This window comes from Triplophysa dalaica, chromosome 8, assembly GCF_015846415.1.
Source record: "Triplophysa dalaica isolate WHDGS20190420 chromosome 8, ASM1584641v1, whole genome shotgun sequence".
In the NCBI taxonomy this organism is placed as follows: Eukaryota; Metazoa; Chordata; class Actinopteri; order Cypriniformes; family Nemacheilidae; genus Triplophysa; species Triplophysa dalaica.
Genome location: NC_079549.1, coordinates 215,657 through 234,822, shown reverse-complemented (window position 1 = coordinate 234,822; position 19,166 = coordinate 215,657). Strand labels below are relative to the sequence as shown.

The 19,166-nt window shown below is 38.2% G+C and overlaps 1 long non-coding RNA gene across 1 annotated transcript; it reads right to left on the bottom strand.

The window, feature by feature from the left end:
- Positions 1–13,128: 13,128 nt before the first annotated feature.
- LOC130427750 (uncharacterized) lies at positions 13,129–15,633 on the bottom strand. Its single transcript, XR_008907344.1, has 3 exons — positions 15,525–15,633; positions 14,833–15,425; positions 13,129–14,748 (listed from the first exon to the last, which is right to left on the bottom strand). It is a non-coding gene; the product is annotated as an uncharacterized LOC130427750 (long non-coding RNA).
- Between the last annotated feature and the right edge of the window lie 3,533 nt (positions 15,634–19,166).

Genomic DNA, 19,166 nt, shown 5'->3' with positions numbered 1-19,166 from the left:
GATACAGTGTTACAGCCATACAGCGTTACAGTCATACAGCATTACATTCATAAAGCGTTTCAGTCATACAGTCTTACAGTTATACAGTGTTACAGACAAACAGCATTACAGTCATACAGCTATACAGTGTTACAGTCATACAGTGTTACAGCCATGCAGTGTTACAGTCATATAGCGCTACAGTCATACAGTGTTACAGATAAACAGCATTACAGTCATACAGCCATGCATTGTTACAGTCATATAGCGCTACAGTATTACAGTGTTACAGACAAACAGCATTACAGTCATACAGTGATACAGCTATACAGTGTTACAGTCATACAGTTTTACAGTGTTACAGACAAACAGCATTACAGTCATACAGTGATTCAGCTATACAGTGTTACAGTCATACAGTTTTACAGTCATACAGTGTTACAGTCATACAGTGTATCAGTCATACAGTCTTACAGTTATACAGTGTTACAGACAAACAGCATTACAGTCATACAGCTATACAGTGTTACGGTCATACAGTGTATCAGTCATACAGTGTTACAGCCATGCAGTGTTACAGTCATACAGCGCTACAGCTATAAAGTGTTACAGTCATACAGAGTTTCAGTCATACAGCATTGCAGTCATACAGAGTTTCAGTCATACAGCATTACAGTCATACGGCGCTACAGCTATACAGTGTTACAGTCATACAGTGTTACAGTCATATAGCGCTACAGTTAAACAGTGTTACAGTCATACAGAAATACAGTCATGTGTTACCGTCATACAGTGTTATAGTCATACGGTCATACAGTGTTACAGTCATACAGCGTTACAATCATACAGTGTTACAGTTATACAGTGTTACAGACATACAGCATTACATTCATACAGTGTTACAGTCATACTGCGCTACAGTTATAAAGTGTAACAGTCATACAGTGTATCAGTCATACAGTGTTACAGCCATGCAGTGTTGCAGTCATACAGTGTTACAGTTATACAGTCTTACAGTCATACAGTGTTACAGGCATGCAGTGTTACTGTCATACAGAGTTTCAGTTATACAGCATTACGGTCATACAGCGCTACAGCTATACAGTGTTACAGTCATACAATGTTACAGTCATACAGCGTTATAGTCATACAGCGCTATAGTCATACAGTGTTACAGTCATACAATGTTACAGTCATACAGCGTAGCAATAATACAGCGCTATAGTCATACAGTGTAACAATAATGCAGCGCTATAGTCATACAATGTTACAGTCATACAGCATAACAATAATACAGCGCTATGTCATACAGTGTAGCAATAATACAACGCTATAGTCATACAGCGTTACAGTCATACAGCGCTATAGTCATACAGCGTAACAATAATACAGCGCTATGTCATACATTGTAACAATAATACAGCGCTATAGTCATACAGTGTTACAGTCATACAGCGCTATAGTCATACAGCGTTACAGTCATACAGCGCTATAGTCATACAGCGTAACAATAATACAGCGCTATGTCATACAGTGTTACAGTCATACAACGCTATAGTCATACAGCGTTACAGTCATACAGCGCTATAGTCATACAGCGTAACAATAATACAGCGCTATGTCATACATTGTAACAATAATACAGCGCTATAGTCATACAGTGTTACAGTCATACAGCGCTATAGTCATACAGCGTTACAGTCATACAGCGCTATAGTCATACAGCGTAACAATAATACAGCGCTATGTCATACAGTGTTACAGTCATACAACGCTATAGTCATACAGCGTTACAGTCATACAGCGCTATAGTCATACAGCGTAACAATAATACAGCGCTATGTCATACATTGTAACAATAATACAGCGCTATAGTCATACAGTGTTACAGTCATACAGCGCTATAGTCATACAGCGTAACAATAATACAGCTCTATGTCATACAGTGTAACAATAATACAGCGCTATAGTCATACAGTGTTACAGTCATACAGCGCTATAGTCATACAGCGTAACAATAATACAGCGCTATGTCATACAGTGTAACAATAATACAGCGCTGTAGTCATTCAGCGTTACAGTCATAAAGCGCTACAGTCATACAGTGTTACGGTCATACAGTGTTACAGTCATACAACGTTACAGTCATACAGTGTTACAGTCATACAGCGCTATGTCATACAGCGTTAAAGTCATAAAGCGCTACAGTCATACAGTGTTACAGTCATACAGTGTTACAGTCATACAGTGTTACATTCATACAGTGTTACAGTTATACAGTGTTACAGTCATACAGCGCTATAGTCATACAGTGTTACAGTCATACAGTGTTACAGTCATACAGAGTTACAGTTATACAGTGTTACAGTCATACAGCGTTACAGTCATAAAGCGCTACAGTCATACGTCATGCAGCGTTACAGTCGTACAGTTGTGTTTCTCAGCCTTTAACATGTCGGTTTCGGTTTAGATTGTGTGTTGGTTATGATTATGGGTCTAGTAAACCATTAATGAATATAGATGTATATTTGATAATTCCCGTGTGCTCATTTATGGAGAACATGTTATTCATTCAAACAATGATTTGTTGTATAATTCTTTTATTTGATGTGAAATATAAAGTCTATTTTTGTGTGGTAAGTGTATATGTTAGGTATATGTATATGTATATGTACATTTATATAATATATGTGTATATATATATATATGGTTATACTGTATATCTAACATATGAAAATATATACAGCTTCAGAGATCAGTGATAGAGGTTTTTTTTTTATGACCATTTCTGAATGTATCTTAAAAATTCACAGTTGTTTGACCTCTGTGTGTGTTTTCTTAAGGTTCATGTTAGGTTGGAGGCAAAGGCAATTCTAAAAAAAAATTATATACCAAACTTTATATACTTTTATATACTTTAAGTCATTCCAGCAGACATCAAATTTCCTATTTTTACAGTGCACCCGAATTAAGACATATCAGCTGGTATATACCAGAGTACTTCCTCACACATCCTCATGAAGGACCAACCTTTCTTCATAATGGCTAAAGGTCTATTTAAGACCGTGTTTTGACATTGAACATGACATTTTCTTTTATTTCTGAGTGACAAATATGAACAATCTGAGCAAAGTGCGCTGCTCCGTCCCTCGTCAGATTACCCTACGCTGAAGAAAGTCCCACACGGGTCAGCTCTCCCAGCTCTCCACTCAGATAAGAAACTTTTAACAAATCAGCTTGTCAAGGAATACTGTGTTTCATGAGTGTTGAAAAAGAATGAATTAAAGTGGGAGAATGTGTCTGGCAGCATCGGTATAGAGGAAGTGTGGTAGTGCTACACCGGTGTCCCAGTAATGGTGGAGGGAAAGAGGGGTCACAGCATTTGTCATCAAGAACAACCATGTGCCACATCCACTGGGCTTGTGTCAATTCAATTCAAGTTTATTTATATAGCGCTTTTCACAATGTGTATTGTTTCAAAGCAGCTTTACAGGGGCAAACAGGAAAAACAGAAAAGTTAAAACACAGCACAGTGCATGGTATTTATACAACGAGTAAGATCATTCTAATAAATAATATCTAATTTCTAAATAAATAAATAAATTGGCCTGCTCCTGGTGAGCAGGCCAACACTGCCCTGCTGTGGCGAGGAACCCAATCTCCCATGATTGAACCAGGCTCACCCGGGAGGGCCAGATCCCCTCTGACGTGTCATAGCTGCACTCAAACTGGTGACATGTGATTTAAGTTTTAGCATTTAATATCAAATATTGTAACTTCAGCATTAATGTGACAAAAAGTCCGTCTTTGCTCTTGGTTGGGGATGTAGTGGTCTGAGCTGGGATGGTCCGATGGTCATATTTCTCTTGGCTGGTGGTGGAATTGCCTTAGATGGAGCTGGGATGGTCAGTCAGTCTGCAGCTGTAGCTGGCGTAATCTCAAATTGGGGATGTTGTGTTTGCAAGGGTTCCTAAAACCGATCCCTGAGGTAATCCATAATTTACTTGCGTAACATTTGACGATTTCCCATTTAAATGGACGTATTGATATCTGTCTGTTAAGTAAGATCTGAACCATTGTAGTGCCTGTCTTAGTGCCGGGTATAATTGTATAAAAGATCTAATATTTTTTTATGGTCTACAGTATGGAAAGCAGCACTTAGGTCAAGCAGGACTAAGAGTGAGATGTTACCTTTATCTGATGCAATAAGGAGGTCATTTGTAATTCTAACGAGCGCAGTTTCAGTGCTATGATGCGGTCTAAAGCCAGACAGAAACTATTCGTTCATGTCATTATTTTCTAGGAAGGTACACAGTTGAGTTGACACTACTTTTTCTAGTATTTTAGACAAGTACAGGAGATTTGAAATCGGTCTATAACTTCCAAGTTCATTGGGGTCTAAGTTTGTATTTTGATAAGAGGCTTAATTACAGCCAGTTTAAAGGGCCCTGGGACATGTCCTAGATTAATTGACGAGTTGATTATGTTACAAATGGGCTCAATTACAGCAGGTAGTAACTCTTTTAATAAAGTAATCGGAATGGGGTCTAATAAGCATGTCGTCGGTTTGGATGTTGCAATAATTTTATTAAATCTTCCTGATTTATAGGAGAAAAACACTGTAGCTTTTCTTTTTGTGTGATGGTTGATACTAATTCTTCGTCACACTTGGAGTGTCAGGTTTTGGCAGAGACGAAACAGACAGAATGGTAAGTTTATAAGTTTAATTTGCAGAATGGATCGGTACAACGAGATAGGTGAATATCCGGTAAGATGACAAAACCGATGGAAACTTATCCGTAGTGTAACCAAGTCTCTCTCTTTATCTTGCTGATAAAGCTGATGATGAATTCCTTTGCAGGCCGGAAGAAGATTCGCTGAGAAGATCGGGATAGTAGGTAGGAATACAGGTACGTATGGTATAGAGTCTGTGTCATGTGTAGACGAGATCAGACAATGAGTGAATGTTGGTCTGTGGTATAAATGGGTGCACTGCTGATGAGGTCCAGGTGATAGTGATTAGTAATCGGGTGACAATGAGCGTGTGAATGACTGATTGGGCGGAGTGAGGGAATGAGTGGAGTGAGATGGTGATGGAATCCTGACATGGAGGTTTGGTTTTAGCTATGTTTTCTCGTATTTTTTCGATTTTCTAAGTAAAAAACTTCATGAATCCATTGCTACCAAGGTGCGGCGGAATATCCAGGTCAGGTGGAGTCTGTTTGTTTGTTAGTTTAGCAATTGTACTAAATAAAAACCTTGGATTGTTTTTGTTATTTTCTATGAGGTTACGGAAGTGGTCGGCTTTTGGTGCTTTGAGTGCCTTTTTGTAACAGTTTGTACTCTCTTTCCATGCAATTTTAAAGACCACTTATTGGGTTTGTTTCCATTTTCGCTCCAGTTTACGTGTTTCTCTTTTTAGGGCGCGAGTGGTGTTATTATACCATGGTGCTATGATCTTTTCATTAATCTTTTATGACTTCATAGTTGCGACCGCTTCTAATGTGTTAGAGAAAATAGTGCCCATGATGCTGGTCATGTCGTCGAGCGATTCTATATTAGTTGGAAAGGTTATTAGAGGAGTCAGATCTGGCAGGTTCTTTATGAAACTATCTTTAGTAGTTGAGGTGATTGTTCTACCCTGTCGATAACGAGATATACAACTGATTTCAGAAGTGTGCAGTGTACATGTTATAAGATGGTGATCGGAAACATTGTTGCTTTGAGGTATAATATCGATATTGGTTATATCGGCTCCGTGAGATATAATCAAGTCTAGGGTATGATTAAGGCGATGAGTAGGTCTATTGACGTAGTAGTTATTTAAACGCCACAGCTAATGGATCGTTAGCAATATCTACGTGGATATTAAAATCTCCGACAATCAGTACTTAATCGACGTTAACCAATAGATCCGATAAGAAGTCTGCGAACTCTATCAGAAAATTAGTGTAAGGCCCAGGGGGTCTATACACAGTAACCAATGTAAGAGAGACCAATGATTTTTTACTTTTGTTTGGAAAAATTATGCTCAACGCAAGCACTTCAAATGATTTAAATGTATGCATTGTTCTCCGAGTAACGGTAAGAAAGTCTCTAAAGATTGTTGCGACACCACCACCTCGACTAACCGGACGTGGCTCATGAATATAACCGTAGCTTGGTGGAGTAGACTCATTTAGACCAAAATAATCATTTGTCTTAAGCCAGGTTTCAGTAAGGCATAGTATATCAAAACTGTTGGATGTGATCATTTCATTAACAATAACTGCCTTTGGATTTAGTGATCTAATATTAAGTAGCCCAAACTTTAGGCGTTGGTTTTGCTCATTAAATATATTGTCTTTAGGTTTAATCATGATAAGATTTTTTCTCTGACTTTTAAATAAATTATTATTTGCTTGTATTATTCGGGGAACAGACACAGTTTCAACGTTTTTGCTAGCAGTAACATTCTTAACAGTTGGGTGAGAGCAACACAGACTATGGTAAAAATTTGTACTTACTAGTCAAATGGTGCGTAGCGTCTTTGAGATGTTGTCGGACAGAATTTCCGCTCCAATGCTGCTGGGTTGCAGGCCGTCGGGGCGGAAAAGCTGAAGCTGTGTGTGTGATGTGTGACGTCATCAGAAGTGTCAATAAAAATGTGCACTGTTGGATAAGATGTATGCACATATGTGATGATTTGTTAGATGGCTGAACTGAGAAAAAAAAAAAAAAGATTTTTGTATTTGTGTGATGAAATCAGAGTTTTGTTCAGGAAACCAAGAATGGAAGCATACACTTCATACACAACAACTGACCTGGAAAGTGTTGGTCTTGTTTTGAAGCTTGAAACAGTGATGGTGGAGTGAGACTGTGATGTGTTTTAAAGCTTCAGATGTTCAGAGATCAGAGAAACCACCGGAGGTTTTTACATTAAAGTGCAACCAAAGTGCTGATCTAAAGCACACAGAAGCCCTGAGGCATCTACAACATTCAACATGAGCACGACCCTATAGAGAAATAGAAACACTTCATTTATTAGATCCGTTTTTATTATTTTCCATTTGATGTCAGTAAAGTTTGACATGTTTCAGCTGTGAAATGAACACAAACATGCTGAGTGACAAACACAACTCATGTGGAAGTGTTGGTCACAGTGAATATTGTGAACTAGCAGATGAAAGAATCTCTTGTATTGGAGGATGGAGGAATGAATCAAGTAAGATGACATACCCTTGCACTCTTTAGCGTCACTTCAAAGTCAACTATTAATGACTTTAATAAACAAAAATCATATCCACAATTTAAATGCAAGTCCAAAACATACTTAAAAGTGCTCAAAAATGTATATAAGTATGTCTAAGAAATGTTATATATATAAATATATATAAATATGCTTTCTGATATACACTCGACCCAACGCTGAGTAAAAATGCATCAGCCATTGAGTTATAAATGGACCTATGCTGGGTCATTACAAATCGAAATTCTGTGTCGTTTTAACCCATTATTGGGTAAAATATAACTATATTTTCCATATCTGCCAAATGCATTAATACAAAATGCAAATTTTGAGTTATTTTTACCCGACCGTTGGGTTTGTCCATATTTGACCCAATAGCTCAGTCTCTTGTACTAAGACAACAAGTTTGTAAGGCATTTTAATCATATTTCTCTATTCATCACGGCACTGAGTAACTAGTGAATAAAATACATTCATAGAAAGGTTTGCATTTAAATACAGGGTTCAGTGCTTGGTCCGTTGCTATTCTCTGTATACATGTCATTCCTAGGCTCTGTCATCCGGAAACATGGCTTTTTCTATCACTGCTATGCGGATGATACACAACTCTACCTTTCTTTTCGGTCAGACGATCCGACTGTTTTTGCACTCATCTCTGCTTGCCTAGCTGACATCTCGCTCTGGATGAATGACCATCACCTGCAGCTGAACCTTTCAAAAACAGAACTGCTTGCAATCCCGGCTGATACAAAGACTCATCACAACCTTTCCATTCAACTGGGCTCATCAACCATCACATCTTCCAGAAAGGCAAGAAACCTGGGAGTGGTGATCGATGATCAGCTCAACTTCACAGATCAAATTGCTAACACCGCCCGGTCCTGTAGATTCATCCTCTACGATACTAGGAAAATTAGACCCTTCCTATCAGAGCATGCTACGCAAGTCCTAGTACAGGCTCTGGTCCTGTCCAGACTGGACTACTGCAATGTGCTACTGGATGGACTTCCAGTTTCAGGGCTCTAGAGTGCGACTAATTTGGTCGCACATGCAACCTTATTTTTCAATGATTTTTCAATCAAAACCAATCAATGATAGTGAAGGGCGGACCCCCCTCTGATTGGCTGTGGTCCAGATATTCCTGCACGTGAGTTTACCAGAGGTCGCGTTAACTGAAAAGTCTCTGTCATTGACGGATTTTTCACCCGTGACGGAAAAATCTGATGGCCGCCCGTCATTTTGGCAGATTACAATGAGGGCAATTTGTAAATCCCCATTTCTCTTCAGCGTGATATGCTCGAAAAGCGACCTGCGTGTTTTCACCTGTTTTTGTTACTGACTAGACATATGCATCGGATGTCGCGCTGGGACGTGGGAAAGACAGTTGACCAATCAAAGTAAACCAAATAACATGAAGAATGAAGGAGTATCACTGCACATTTCCCGCCAGTACTGTGTAAACTATGTCACGAAAAGTTTTTTTTAAACAATGTTTTCGTGAGTTGACATAGCTCACAGTCTGCAGCACCAGGGGCCCGCTTCAGAAAGTGCAAACTCAGAGTTAGTCAACCCCAGAAAATGGAATAATCAGGGTTTTTGGTTTCAGAACGCGAGGTATGTCAAACCCGCGACCGCGGAGTAAGTGAAGCCCATTTCAGAAATCGAGGTATCTTATACTCCGAGTGAGTAACCAGAGTAACACACACCGTGAACCCAACCTGGTCAGGAGCAGGTTTAATTCCGCAAACCCAGGGTTTGTTACAATCTCCGCCCCCTTTTCGAAGCGCGAGCGGTGTTGAAATTGCATACATCATTTGTTTATTGATTCGTGTTCCTAATCGCGCTCTATTTAGTCACACAGAACTTAAAATGGCATTTCCGTTTATTCAGGAACCCATAGATGAGGAAGCTGCATTAATTCACAGAGAATTATATTTATGTCGAGAGAGAATTGTGAGGCCCCGTTTGTACGTTTTATCTTAACTTTTAAGGCCAGTTTAAGAAGTACATTTAACATTTCCCAATCAGGCATCCTACTAGAAAGAGCATTTTATTTCTTTAAACTTTCCTGAATGAATGATGTTATTGTATTTCTATGACGGCGTTTTAGTGCCACGTTAAAAATAAAATAAATTCAAGATTACGAGAATAAAGTCGAAATGTTACGAGAATATAGTCGAAATTTTATGAGAATAAAGTCGAAATGTTACAAGATTAAAGAGAGTCGAAATGTTACGAGAATAAAGAGAGTCGAAATGTTACGAGAATAGAGTCGAAATGTTACGAGAATAAAGTCGAAATGTTTCGAGAATAAAGTCGAAATGTTACGAGAATAAAGTCGAAATGTTACGAGAATAAAGTCGAAATGTTACAAGAATAAAGTCGAAATGTTACGAGAATAAAGTCGAAATGTTACGAGAATAAAGTCGAATTGTTACGAGATTAAAGTCGAAATGTTACGAGAATAAAGTCGAAATGTTACGAGAATAAAGTCGAAATGTTACAAGAATAAACTCGTCGTAATACGTATTTTATTTTCATGAAAGTTGTAGTTTAAGAGTTTAAGTTATGTTTAAGCACGTCATCTGAACCAGTGAGTTAGTTCTTAGTTCACGTCAGATTTTTTCTTCTGAATAAATTCAGTTTCCTACCGCACCAAAAGACAAATAATTTCCTTATTGCTAAATCCTAATCTAAAGTAGGATTCAACGAAATCCTCCACAGCCATTGTTTATAGCAATTCTGTGATTTTTCTCAAAATATTACGACTTTATTCTCGAAATCTTTTTTTTTTACGACGCCGTCGTATATTTCATATTCAGCTGCTGCCAAGATCTTTTTATTGCAGAAGGATTGCACCTACATGAGAGCGAGAGAGCTTTTTCAAAGTTTCAACAAAATAAATATAAAAGTGATTGACATATAAACATGCCCATTAACACGTGAAGCACTTTTCTCCCACGCCAACTCTCTTTCTTTTGCTGTTGCGGCTGTGTTGCTCTTTTATATTAATATGTGTCATATTCACTGTACACTTGTAACTGTTCCTTCAATTCGATTGGCGAGAAATGAACAGAGCGCTTCTTGTCACGTGCCGTTGCCATGGTGAATAGTGCTATCTTCACTCAATTGATGATGGCTTTTCATCGCCATGTTGCACGCGCATAACCTAGAGTGAACTTACTCAGAGTGGATTGAACTAACTCAAATCAGCTGGTCTGATACTGAAAACTCAGAGTAACGATTCTGTGAGTAAATCAACTCAGAGTTCAGATTTTAACTCGGTGTTGGTGGAACTTCCTTATTGAAACGGGCCCCAGGAGTTATCACCTCTCCGCTCCTCACGCGAGCCGGACCGCGATCGCAAAACAAACAAGAGATGATCAAAAGTCCAGACACTATGCACATGATAAACAATGTAAAAGTTGCTTCACTGCTTATTAGTTGTTGTCCGTAATGTTTGCTAATTTCCTTGTGTAGTGATAATGTTAGAGCTCTCGTTCTTTAAGTGTGCGCTGCACCATTTTCCTTACTTACGTTTTATTCAAACGGTTTTGTACAGTATTTTTATAGACTTCAACACTAGGATTTTTTTAAATAAATTGTTATTAGAGTAAGTCTCTCACCACTGGAAAGTGACTTTTTCTTGTGATACTGGACTGTTGTGCTTTTAATTTACTCCAAATTCCGTTATAAATCATAGTGCTTCAGTCGACCTCAGCCATAACTTTTGCTACATACACAAGATATGAGCAAAATAAAAAGTGATTTGGAAAGGGCTTGAATATGCTATCAAAAACTGTATCGGTTTTATTGGGCATTCGGTTGTATCACAATACAACAAGTTCTGAGACGCCAGTACAGCGTGATGACGTCACGAACATACAAATTAGCACCTAACGCCACCTTGAACCATAGTGATGGGTAATAACAGATTATGACGGAGTTTTTACGAGCATGTTAGTCAAAATGACGGACAAAAAAAACACTAGCGCAACCTCTGGTGTGCACGTTTGAAAATGCGTGTGCTGCAGTGAGACAGAGAGGTGAGGAGACTAATGCTGTTAGTTAAACAGAGTGAATGTAGAAGGGGATGATGAGAGAAGATGAAAAGAAAAATTCACAACTTTTTCGTAAATAATGTTAATTTAAGGCCTGATCCGTCCAAAAATCATAAGCAATGCTCTGACACGGAGCCTTCAAGCCCTTGACCATTTATCTTGAAATCTTTTAAGTTTAATTTCACTTCACTGAAGCACTTTAAGTACAAACACTTTATCAGTAAATTACCTTTCTTGTAAATTTGTACTTCAAATAAAGAACTTAATGTTGAACAGTTTGTAAGATAAACATTTACAAGTAAATGTTGCTAATATGGACATTAAACAAAAGTGAACTGATCAAAGCAGGTAAATGTTAAATGCGATGCGGTCTAAAATTTGGGTGCACCTAACTTTTGTGCTGGTGGACCCAAGAAAAAAAGTAAGGCGCACCAGTGCAACCAGTGCAAAAAGTTAGTCTAGAGCCCTGATCTTGCACAAGCAAACCTCTACAGATGATCCAGAATGCTGCGGCAAGAGTTATCTTTAATGAACCGAAGAGAGCACATCTCACTCCACTCCTCATTAAGTTACATTAGCTCCCTATAGTCGCTCGCATCAAATTCAAGACTCTGCTCCTGGCCTACAAGACCACTACTGGTTCGGCACCACCTTATCTTCACTCACTAATACAGACATATGTACCCGCCAGATCCCTACGCTCTGCAAACGAACGACGTCTTGTGGTGCCATCCCATAAAGGTAAAAAATCTCTCTCGCGCACCTTCTCCGGATCTGTTCCACCTATATAATGATCTGCTGCTATAAGATCTGCAGATTCTGTAGCCATCTTTAAGAAACACCTGAAAACACATCTCTTCCGCCAACATCTGACTGATCTGTTCTGACTCTTTTCTTCTCTACTCTTAAAAAAAAAAAACTACTAACTAACTAATATATCTCTGTATACAGTGTTAGGTTATATGAGACCAGTCTTCTTTTTTGATTGCACTTATGCTTTTGTTGTACTTATTCTGTCCTAATTGCTTCCATTGCATACCCCACCTGTAAATCTCTTTGGATAAAAGCGTCTGCTAAATGACTAAATGTAAATGTAAATATATTAAAGCAGTGGCCGGTCTCACATGCGTTTTTTATTATTATCCATAGCGAACATTATTTTTCACATGTTTACATTACTGCAGCATCTCTCGTCTCTATCTGTTACAAACGAGAGCCGACAGCCGGATGACAGCAAAGTACAATGAGTCCAAAGATCACAAGAAGGAGTTTGCTTTACTGAGATCTCTGTGCACAGTTGACCTGGCAATACTTCTCAATCGTGCACATGGAACAGGCTTTAATATGGAATAAACAGGAAGAAGCGAAAGAGGAAGTTACAGAATGTCCATGGGGGAGAGGGATGAATGGGCTTGTTGTTGTCCCTCATGAGCTGTTAGCTGACATCCTTCAACAGTGATTTAGAGAGAATATCTCCCAATGCTGTGAACTTTTAACCCACATAATCCACAAATTTCTGCACAGAGAGGAGAGACTCACTGATACAAAACATCAACATTACACGCAACAAACATTTAAACAGACATGATGATGTGTTCTGTGTTACTGTGTTAATTTACCTCACATTGAACTTTCCTTCATGTATTTCTTTCATCTATAAATCACTGTTAAACTTTAGGTTCCTTTCGAACACTACATTTCTTTCTTTGTTTTGGATTAGGTTGGATGTTGTGAGAGAATTCTTCTGCAGATCTGGGAACAGAAGAACTAGACACAAAGGCATCCAGCTTTTGAACTCATTTATTTTAGAATCTACAAGTCTTTATATAGGTACCAAAAGACCTCTGGGTGGTTTCAAATGTCCAGGGGTTGACAGAATGACCAAATAAGGTATAGCAGACGAGAATGTTTAGCATAGAAAGAATCCCCCCATATAGCCAGAGGGAAACCCTTCCTCCAACTGTCTGGCCAAGAATGTATTCAGTGAGCTTAACAACTTCACAATTCATTTGTTAACAGGCTTGTATTCGATTATGCGGAAATTAAATCTAACAATGGCTTTTACTGTAATGTTCATTCAGATCTTGTACAAACTGTATGCCAGTAAACAAAAGAAACAATTGAATATGTCTATAAGAGCACAATATTTGATATATTCTGGCTTCCAGGTTTGTTTAAGGTGTTTGTGTTGAACGCGCCGCTGCTCGTGTTAAAAACCCAATTGATCTTCTTCCTCATTGAACTCTGTTGACCTTGTGAAGATGCCGCTATGGGGAAGATGGACGTCACTCTTCACATTTACTATTTCCAACTAGAGCTGACAAATGCGTGAGCCTCTGAAACACAGCGAGCCGATGAAGAGCACGTGTGGTGCGGTGTATCTGACAGCTGCTAGATTACCTCAGAGCGCCGCTCATCTATCCTGCTAACAAACCGCTGTCAGAGGCCTCAGCTGATGCTTTACAGGACTGTCCTTTAAAAATGATTCAGGCAATAGCTAGATTTAGCTCGCCGGCGGGGGCGGACACGAGCCGCTGATAGATGTGCTGTCATTGACCGTTGCCTGTTATTTATTTCATTATTTTCATCCTGCTTCAGCTCCAGCATGAATCACACAAGCTGACAGCAACAATTCATTCACATTCTCACTGACGCTGCTGAAACTAACAAAGTGTGTTTGTATGGCGCTGAACTCTGTGTGTGTGTGTGATAATAGAGATCCGATAAATTCACTCACCCACGGATATCTACAGTCAGACTTTAATTTAAAATAGGGCTGTTGTGTGTGTGCATGTTTTGTACATGTGTGTGTGTATTTGTGTGTGTGTGCGTGTGTGTGTGTGTATATTTGCGTGTGTGCTTGTTTGTGTGTGTGCATGTGTGTGTATTTTGTGCGTGTGTGGGTGCTTGTGTGTATATTTGTGTGTGTCTGTGTATGTGTGTGTGTGTATGTGTGTCTGTGTTCGTGTTTATTTGTGTGGGTGTGTATTTGTGCGTCCATGCTTGCGTGCGTGTGTGCGTGTTTTGCTTGGTTTGTCAAGCAGCTGGAGATGTGGGTTTCCTCCGAGTGTCAGGGCGTCATTGATTGTGTTGACCTCAGCTGTTATTGACTGAACTCATTCAATGTCCTCTTTAAAGAAAAGTGTTTTTAGACACGGTTGAAGTCAAAGGGTTTATATCTCAACAAGATGTCCCAAACTCACTTCTGCGTCCACATCAAAGCAGTCTGTTTCTGTTTAGTTCATGACTGGATGAGGATTGTGTAATTCTGTAACTGTTTTATACACATGATGTTTGGTGATATCCTGGAGGGTGATTGATGGCAAGTTATCGTCAATAGATGAAATGTGTAGTGTAACGTCAGATCATCATCATCATCTTCACACTTCTCTGTCAGCCCGTCCATCTCATGCTTCTGAATAAATGAACTGCATTCATGTGTGTTTGTGTGAATAGAAATCAGCTCCTGTCAACTACTAACTGACAACACAATCACACAAGTGTTAGATTTCACAAGAACATTGAGATGTAACGTAGCGCTTATGGAATGCATAATTTGTGTACCTTATTCTTGTCATTTCAAGCTGACTGAAGAGTGTTTGAGGTCTTGGTGTATTAGTCCAGAACATTACAAATCTCTTCATCTCACACTGACATTTGCGTTAGTCGTTTCATTTTTTCATCAGATTTCTGCCTGAGGTTTACTTTAATAGAGTTATGTGACATTTCTTCTCAAAGAAAATGAAAAGCAATCAATTGACACGTTGTAACACTAACTTCAAGGGTTACATAAATAAATGAGGAGGGATCAATCACCATTAACCAACAATTATATTTCCCTTAAGTAAGGTATACATTTTCAGATCATACACAAGGTTGTGACAATTTCATGATGCATAGCATTTGGAAGCAAAACCTTACAAAAGTACACCCGATATCAAAGTCCAGAGTTACCACAAATGTCCTTGGTCCATCATGCCATTGTAGATGTTTTAGGGGTTAGAAGGACAAAATCCACATTTGCTCAACAAGGGTTAATCCAAGGTAAAAGTGTCTTTTCGTTCTGGAGTTCGGATATACTTCCACGTAGAAGACAATACCATCAAGAATTTGAACCAATTGAGAAGCCATCAAAATCAAGCAGATACCAAAACCCTCTGGTCAAAACAAAACAAACAATACAACATGAGGTTCAGCAAGCAAAATATATTCACGCTATAAACCTTTGTTAATAATAAAGAAACACATCAACTCACATTGAGATGTAGAACACAAATGTTCCTCAACAGGGTTTTCCAAATGAAAGCATAGAAAGAGCATGTGCTCTCAGCTAACAGGTATTCCTAACTCACACTTCCCTCTTCCTTTTACTCTCTGGTATGCAGAGATCTTCCTAATAATGGCTCCCTAATGCCCTCTAATGGCCGGGAGTGAAATTACAACTTGCATTTAACATAGGAGACAGGTAACAGTTTACTAGAACTGTTACAACGTTCAGTGTTTTTATTCACATGAAGACTCCTACTGAAATAAAAATATCTAGATTGTTCGAATGAAACAGAATGTATGATCGTGTGATCCACACAGAGATCTGATGTCACATCATCAAATGAAGAGAAAACCGAGAGCTATAACATCAAACAAGTCGTGAAGAAACAAGAATGATTCATAGCTGTCCAACAATGTCTAGATGAAACGATTTCTGTAAAGTGATGTGATTGTCTTGAGTAGATCATATATTGTTATATGTAATCACACGTCACATTTATTTTGGTATGGATATGTGAATGGATGGCAGACGGCACAGGTTCTGTAACATCTGCATTGTTGTTCATGTCTGATATATTTGTAAAGCTTGTAGATTTCCTCTCATAGAGAGTTCAGGAGTTTCTTGTTCACCGGGAGAGTGTTGGGTTCTGTTCTCTAAAGCTTTTATTACAATGATCTAAACGATGACTTCACTACTTAACTATGTGTTACACAGCAGTTACATTAATTCATCTCTCTCTGCTTCCTCCGCCGCCTCAGGATGCCCATCATGAGGTAGAGAGAGATAACACCAGGATCAGATGAACATCATATGCCCATCACCAACCATATATGACACATCTGAACATCCCGTGCCATCCTCCTGTGAGAGTCTGTGGACCGACTGACCATCTCAGCTCCATCTCAGGCCATTCCATCACCAACCGAGAGCAAAGACGGACTATTCTTGTCACATTAATGCTACATCTACATTGCTAAGTATTTAATGCTAAACTTACACCACATGACAGCAGTATGAAGTTATAGCTGCATTCAGATTCATTATGCCATTATTATTTTCCCTGTTTATAACATTCCTCTGTTGGATAAATATATATATTTAAAAAATACAACAAATTAGATCCAAACAGTTTCAACAAATGAAACTTCCTAAATCACAACTAATAAACTCTCCCTATTCTTCAATAACTTGTATTCAGTATCTTTTAATGAAAGTCAGTGAGTGGAGCTGTGACACGTCAGAGAAGATCTGGTCCCCCTGAGTGAGTCTGGTTCCTCCTGAAGGGTTGTTCTCCATTTATTCATCATTGGAGTCTAGTTTCATCGCCACAGGGCCGTGTTGGCTTGCTCACCGTGAGACTGCTGATATTATTTATTAGATTAGTTTAAATCTCAGTAGATTCTGTTAACATCATATTATAAGAGTGATCTTGCTTGTGCTGTGTTTTACATTCTTTGTGTTTTTCTCATGTAAAGCTGCTTTGGAACAGTGCACATTGTGAAAAGTGCTTAATAAATAAAATTGAATTGAATTGAATTTAATTACACTCCTGCCTTTTATCAAATGTCATTTTTCATATTAATTGACCGTATGTTCCATAGTCTCAGAAAATGAGTATATGCCATTTTAGAAGATTACAAGCTTTTTATGAGGACAATAAAATTTACAATAATGCCATTTGCAGTATGCAGTATAGTGCAGCATTGCGAAGAATAAATGAAAAATGAAAAAAAATGAAACAGATGTGAATTAAACTTGAGTTAATTTTCAGTGCTAAATCCATTATTATTATTTCATTTATGATTATTTGTGTTAAACCTACATCATAATAATGAAATTAACATGTAAAATGAGCAGTAGACATTCTGTTATAAAGCCAGATCTAATAATCCTATACCTGTTCCTATGACAACAACTCTGAAATGAGTTTGAAGGATTCTTTACATTCACATATGCCTCAAATATAAAGCGAAGGTCTGTTTGTTCTCTGGTGTGTTTTGTGGGTGTGATGAGACTGTGTGAGTTTAATCAATGGAAGTCTGACAGTCAGCAGGAGTTCAATCACAGGATGGTTTGTCCTCAGTGGGGATGTCCGGGTCTCATGCTGTTTTAAACAGAGGCTACGTGTTCATGTACAGTCTCATAAGTGTAGCTTGGTCAAATGATGTCTGTACAGTAAATGTTTTTAGATTCAATGTTGAGTTGAAACATATAGTTTATTTTAAACATCAGTTAGCAGTAAATCATAATGTGGTGATTGTTAACATCATATGAGCAGCAGGTGGCGCTGTAATGACGCAGTCAGACTCATTCTTCTCATCATCTGCGTCCACTTTTAAATGAGAACCATTTATAGACCCGTTTGCAGGAATCACTTCCCGTTTAAAATTACACAAACCATAGAAACAATAAAACCAACACAACACTTACAACTGAATCAAATCAAACATATTTAAAGCTGCTTTCCTGTTGCTCAGTGGTAAGAGCATTGTATTATAGGATAAAGAAATGTAAGTCGCTTTGGATAAAAGCATCTGACAAATGCATAAATGTAAATGTATATCTAATTCATTAGTGTTTAAAACACACTGTTACACAGACAGGGTTTAGCCTACGCCAACATCAACCCTTAGTTCAATTAGGATATACAAACATGTATTTAAAAACATTACTGGTGTGATTCTTGAGACAAAACAATGCACTGATAATTATATTTGAGGTATTTTAGTTATTTGTCGGTAGGACAGATCAAACATTCATTTTAGTCTGTGAAAGAGACATCACTGTGGAGAACTGTCCTTGTGTCACACGTTTGCTTTTCATGTGTTGCTGGCGACATAATAATAAACAACAAACAAAACAAGAAGAGTTTGATTATAACTGATAAGTGTTTGTGTGTAGGCTACATCTGATTGAATGAAACAAACACAGAAGTGAATATTGCTCCTGGTTTCCCATGTAAGTTAAAAGATTCCAACAAGTCATGAAGATTTCATTTTGATGTGAATAATTGTGTCTTTTGGATAACAAATATTGAACATTTAGACAAGTTTTCTTTCTTTGTGTGTGGTTGCAGCCAATACTGAATTGGTTAGCATGTACAGTTAATCAAATTTGAGATTTCTTTGGAGAACAAACATTTGGATTTAGTTTTTAATTTTGTTAAAGTTGATCATTTATGAATGTAGTTGCACAAATCAAAGCCGAACTTTAACCAGTGTACTAAACTCTTACATTTGTTAAAGCAACATCATTTCAAGGTTGAAGGTTCATCTGAGTAAGCATCTATCTCTTGTTTCTTATAGTTATTTATTTTGTTTGTTTCGTTTTAGTTTTGTACTTGTTTTTTATCACCGGTTATACTCAACGAAGGGCTAATGCTAATATGTATATTTATAAATGGAATTGTATGTGTCTTCGTCAGTGAAATTAAAGCGCTTAATAATAAAAAAGATTCCCACAAGTCCCGCCTCCTCCGATGAACCAATCTGAACGGTTAGAGCCGATGACACGCAAAGAGCCATTGGCCAATTTACCTCATTGTGATGGATAGGCGGCGCTTGTGTGAATCCGGCTGATGAGAAGAACGCGATTGGCTGTTTTCTCTTCCTGAAATGACGCTTTTGTA